The 6,504-nt window shown below is 36.4% G+C and overlaps 1 pseudogene; it reads left to right on the top strand.

The window, feature by feature from the left end:
* The first annotated feature begins 2,374 nt into the window (after nucleotides 1–2,374).
* Nucleotides 2,375–6,504, top strand: part of LOC125615744 — a 13,088-nt pseudogene continuing 8,958 nt past the window's right edge.

The following is a 6,504-nucleotide window of genomic DNA, read 5'->3' as shown; positions in this document are numbered from 1 at the left end:
GTTTGTCTCAAACATATGCACTATTAATCCTGTTTCTCTTTATAACATTTTTGACATAAATTATGTTTACATGCATTTTCCAACAATGAAAATTTTCTTAAATAATGCTAACAGACTTAATAAAATTTCACCTCCACTTTAATTTTCTCCACACAACTTTTAATCTTCTCTGCCAAGGGTATTATGAGGAAAAGAGCTTCCTTGATACCATTGTTAATTAAGAAAATGATCTGTTTTGTAAATGCAAATGGAGTCAGCATCGCTCTTCAAAAAAGAGATTAGTGACTAATTCATTTTGTTAGAGATACCAGCCTAAATTTTAATTTGGATTATATAAGCTATAAATATTTCATTTTAAAATTAGAATGAAAAAATAGAAAATTCCAAGAGGATTGACTTAGTCCTTGCACTTCTGAGTATATATAACACATCAACAAGGAAAGAAAACTGCATGCACTCCATCTTATATTCTGCCCATCCCTACTCTAATTTGCCCACCCAAAATCCAATATCTATCAACTATAATCTATATCTATATTAAATAAATCATAAAATTCTTTTTGCTGAAACATATAACATAGCTGAGTCTAAATCAGAGGTGAGGCAGAATAACCAAGCCAAATTGTGAAGGTCCTGAAAAGTTAAAGAGCAAAAAGCATGGATCCAGAGTATGTTGAAAATTGGGACCATTTTTTGTAATTGATCTGTCCTTCATCTTCCCTCCCCCTTCCCTGTACACTATCAGGGCTTAGGGCCCTTCTATTATCCCTGTTACCATGGCTTCATTTCTTACTCCATGGAGGTTGGTTCTCTAATACTTTTTTCAAGAAGGGTACATGGAAATTGTATTTTCCTTGGAAATAAATTTAATGGAGTACACTTTTTTTTTTCCTTGAGGAACTAATAAGTGTTGATCCATAATTCCCTGTGTTGAGATTGGCTATAGCGAGAGACCTACCTATCATGTTAAACCAATGAACTACTCATAAATCCTTCCAGCTTCTGGAAACTTCAGGCCAAATAGTTGCTGATGTATCAGCTGTCTCATGTCATGGTTATTCTTTCCCCTCACAGTCTATTAATCTGGGTTCCAGGCCAAGCAATCTGTATCTAGCAATAGAAGCCACCTCAGGTACAGGGATTTAAGTGTTGTCTCATAAGCTCAATATGAAGTCCAAAATCTGTTTGGTAGAATTTACTTTTTCAATTCAATTTTATTTTATCTGATCATTTTTAAAAAGGAGAATTAACTGAGATTCAGATTGTATTATAATTATTATACTTTATTCTTCATTCACATACTATTCTATTGACTAGTATTAAGGAAGAAAAAGTATTTTCTCTTTTCTCCTTCCTTAGCTATCCTTGAGAATCATGGGTCTTTCCCTGGTATCTGTAAGAAAGTTGAGTCAGAATTAGAAAGGGTTACATTGGCAATGTTGCCTACAAAGTCTATCATCTCCTAGTCCCTATTATCCTCTGGAGAAACTAAAAGAACCTGTTAGTTCAGGTTGAGCTAATTCTTGCATTCAATCAGGATTTTAGAAGTTGAGTCTATCTTATCAAACTTAACAAGTGAAAAACTTTACCATGAGTACAGGATGTATCTGCTTCAGGCAGTTACTAATCTAGACTCATTTTGCTAAAGTCTTCCCAACTCTATGTCTGAAACTTAATTTGTTTGTACTCTACATAAAGTTATCTTATCCTAATGACAAATAGGATTAGAAGAAGACATTATTTTTTTTGATAAAAAACAAGTAAAATTTTTAAAAAACACCTTACTTGGTATGAATTTGTCCAACTTCAATGAGTTTATTAAGTTAATTTCTTTTCCTGTCATGAGAGTTTCTTGCAGGATTGTTATTATTAAAATGAATGCATGACAGTTTCTACATTAAGAGAACTATATTATTATTATTATTATTATTATTATTATTATTATTATATTCTTGGTATGTCTTTCAAGAGCTCATCTTATAGTTGTAAAAAATTATAAATGTTTAGAATTCAATATAGAAAAATATATAAAATGTGTATTAAGGCAAATCAACCTAAAAAAATGACAGGTAGACAAATGATTTGGTAGGTACCCTGAACTGTTCCTAGATCCCACTGTCCACAATTCCATTTATACAGACTATGAAATAATCACCCATGTCCTTATCTACAACAGTTACAATTTTATGACTTCCCTGAACCATTTCTGGGGTGGGGGGTGTGCGGGGGAAGAGCCATCTTAGCTGAAGGCTCCATCCAATGTCTAAGGAAAAGCATCCTTGCTATCCTGGTTACAGTGATTCCAGCCCGGATGACCTCCTGGCCTTGCAAACCTGGTGGTTAGTGTCTCAACACTGTCTTAAAGACTCCCTGGATGCTGGCCATTGATCTTTCCCCATGTGATCTTCAAGACCTTTTCTGTCTTCATGTAGCAAAATCAGAAGAAGAAAGTATGGTGACTGAATGGTTGACAAATTATTTTTAGGATTCAGTGTCCTTTGAGGATGTGAACTTGACCCAGGAGAAGTGGACTTTGCTGGACCAACTCAGAGAAACTTAAACAGGGATGTGATGCTGGAGAACTACAAGAATCTAATTGCATTTGATAAGAGCAGAGAACCAGCCATGTAGACCTGGTCTGATGTTTCATGTGGTACAAAGAAAAGAGCTGAGGACAGTGGAAAAATTTCCCCAAGACTGGGAAATTTTTTATTAATACTAAATGGTTAGCCCCTCAACAGAATCCTTTACAAGGAAAAACATCCAATATGATGGAACTGGGTCAAGCTGACCTACACAAGGATTCACTGGGATTCATTCTTTACCATGATACAGTTAGGGTACAGGCTCTGTTCAACACATCTGTACTCATTTTTCTTTTCCCCAACAGTGTGTGCTAGAACTCTCTGCTGGCCTCCTAGACTTCCACAGGGGAATACTTCCTGTCAGCTCTGTCTGCTTAGGACCATGTCCAGCTAGGACAGAAATACATACGAGAAAGAATGATTGCAGGATTGCTGACAGCTTGGTCACAGAATTCAGTGACCTTCCAGGAAGTGGCGGTGATATTCTCCCAAGAAGACTGGGTATTGCTGGACCCTGTTCAAAAAAAAAAAAAAATTATACAGAGATGAGATGCTTTTAGGAACCTGGGCTCACTGGGGAATCAGCTCTGCAAATACAGTCTGATTTCTAAGGTGGAACAGCAAGAGCTGAGGACAGAGGAGAAAGGAATTTTCCAAAGCACCTCGAAAGACTGGGAAACCCAACTAAAAGATACAATTCCTGCGTAAAATGTTCCTAGGAACGCAACATCCAATGGCATAAAAATGGTACCAACCCAACCTGGCAAGAAACCTATAGAATGTAATTATCGTAAGAGACTCTTCAGAAAGAAGTCTTACCTTATTTGTACCAGGCATTTCAAGGAAGAGAAATGCTATAAATGTACAGAATAAGGCAAAACCTTCAACCATCCTTCAACTTGACATCATTTAAAGTCATGTGAGTATTCACACTGCAGAGAAAATTCTAGAATTTAATGATTTATGGAAAAGCTTTCAATCGGGAGTCATGCCTTAAGAAACACTTAAGAACTCTCACAGGAGAGAACCTGAAGAGTGTAATCAGTGTGGTGTATCCTTCATCCTACGATCTTCCTTCTTAGGATGTGAGCAAATACATATTGGAGGGAAATGCTATGAACACGCCAATTACAGAACAAGGTCTTGTCTTAGTGTTCACAAAAAAAAAAAAAAAAAAAAAAAAAACTCACTGTGGAGTAGAGCTTGGAATGCAACAAATATGGGAAGGTTTTCACTGACCCTTTGTCTCTTCAGAAACGTGTCAGGACTCACTCTATAGAGAAACTCTAGGAGAGCTCTGACTATGGAAAAGCCTTCGTTTTCAGTCCTCCCTTAATAAACACATGAGATCCCTCACTGGAGAGAAACCGAGTGTAATCATTGTGGGATATCCTCCAGCCAGAGCTCTCATCTCAGCGTGCACAGAAACCCCTATGACTGTAAGGAGTGTGGGAGGCCTCCACTGTTCTTTCATCCCTTCAGAAACACATGATAACCCACCCTGGAGAGAAACCCTAGCAATGCAATGCTGTGGAAGAGCCTTCACTGATCTGTGATCCCCTAAGAAACACACAAGGTCCCACACTGGAGATAGATCACATGAGTGTGGAAAGGCCTTCAGTAATTCTTCTTACCTGAGAGTACATGTGAGAACACACACTGTAGAGAAGCCCTATAAATGCATACAGTGAGGAAAAGCCTTCAGCACAAGCACTAACCTTAAAATGCACAAGTGAATATGTACAGGGCAGAAAGTCTATGAATGAAATGACTTTGAGAAAGTTTATTTTGTCCTTCGTGTCTCATTCCTCATTCTAGAACTCACACTGGAGAGAAACTCTATTATAAACAATGTGGAAAAAGCATTCAGGCACAACTCTTATGATCTTATCTGTAATGACTGTTTGGCACTTAAAGTGCCATAACTCATTAATTTGTAAGCATTAATGGCAATATATCCGTAAACTCTGCTTGACTCACATGACAAATGTTTTGATAATGTAATATTATAAGTTAGTACTCAATATTGTCTAATTCCCATCAACATGTGTTAGACTCACAGGTAATTTTGAAGTAAGTTTATTCATAGGCAGATCCTATACTTATTTTAGTTAACCTTAATTCATTTTGGACAGAATGAATAGTCTTTATGGAAAAATTTGGTAAAAATTTGCTGTGTGTTGTACTGTAGCTGATACAACTAGTTACTGTCCCAATATTGGCTTCCCCCATGTTCATTAAAGTTAAAATCTTCCAATTTTGTTGAAGTTGGCAATATGGAAACAATTTTTTAAAAATATTTATTTTTTTAGGTGTAGATGGACACAACACAATGCCTTTATTTTTATGTGGTGCTGCAGATCGAACCCGGGTCCCGCCCTTGCTAGGCGAGTACTCTACCACTGAGCCACAATCCCAGCCCTGGAAACAATGTTTAAGCATTCAATTCCCAGCTTGCCTTGCAGCTTTATATTGGTCAAATGTCCATAGTCCTCACCAGTGAGAAAACAGAGATCACTGGAGTGGTGTTTAAGGAAGCTCATGGAAATGGGAACATTTCCTCTAGCATTTTCTCTTCACTATTGGCCCTTTCTCTTATCCTCTTAATGATGTATTTCTTAAGGAAAAAAAAGGATAACAGTCACAAGATATTAAAGACACAACAGAGGATACATAATATCTGGCTGCACCTTTCCTGGACTGCTTATCTCTAAATGTCATGTTACATGAGAAAATAAACTCCTAACTGGTTTAAACTTAAAAGCAAACAAACAAACAACAACAACAACAACAAAAAAAAAAAACGAACGTAAATCTAACGCCTGTCCACTTCCAGTGGAGAGGAAGGCTCAGCTCTACACTATGCAGTAAAGTAAGAAATATTCTCTATAACTGCAGCAACCAAAATGTTTACCTTTTTCAAAGCTGAAAAAAATAACAGTAATAATAAATAAGGTATCACATTGCATTACTGCCAGTTATCCAATAGCATTAGTGAAAATGCTAAGCATTTTCTAGCCATTTATTCCCAGGCAAGAACTGGGAATATCATTTTCAGTTTTTATAGACTCAAAGTTTCCTGCTTTACACATTTTCATCCTTTATCAGCCTCTCACAAAACAAATTATCTTGATTATCTTGGAATGTTAAATGGCAGTTTCAAGTGTGAAAGATATGTGGAATCCAGAAAAAGATAATAATGAATTTTGGGTATAGAGTAGTCCCTCTGTATAATGGAGGGTTGCTTCCAGGAACTGGAACTCTGATGGACACCAAAATCTTCAGATGCTTAAGTGCCTTATATAAAATGGTATGATGTTTGTTTACAACCTATACAATATGCATGTATATTTTAAATCAATGATTTTAGAATACATAACACCATGTAAATGGTATGTAAACTTTTGTTATACCGTGTTTAGAAAATAATGGCAAGTAAAACCGCCTGTACATGTTCAAAACATAATATTTTTTCGAATAGTTTTGATCTGCAGTTGTTGGAATCCTCAGATGTGGAACTTGTGAATTAGGAGGGTGGGCTGTACATTTCTCAGTAATGCATTTAGCTTAGAAAAGAAGATGTTTTATTCATAAGAGCAACTTGGAAACATGGTATTCATTTTGTATCTAAATTATTCTTTGGTAGTTGAATGCCTGCTCAAACATAGCATGGTTCCTAGTGAAGGAAGTCCCTGAAACTGTTGATGTAAGTCGATATCTTATCATGGATAAAGTGTTACAGAGGCACTATCACTTATGTCACTGAAAGTCAGTACCATTTCAGAAAAACCTCTGCAATATCTTTTTAGGAAGAAACCATTCAGTGGGGTTATGCTTCTTTAATGAGTTTCCAGTTTGCCCTCATAAGAGTCCGAGAGTATGGCTATAATTCCATTCATGCACATACTTGTTTATATAT

This window comes from Marmota marmota, unplaced genomic scaffold (genome assembly GCF_001458135.2).
Source record: "Marmota marmota marmota unplaced genomic scaffold, marMar, whole genome shotgun sequence".
Lineage (NCBI taxonomy): Eukaryota > Metazoa > Chordata > Mammalia > Rodentia > Sciuridae > Marmota > Marmota marmota.
This window is presented reverse-complemented; position numbering and strand designations above follow the sequence as displayed.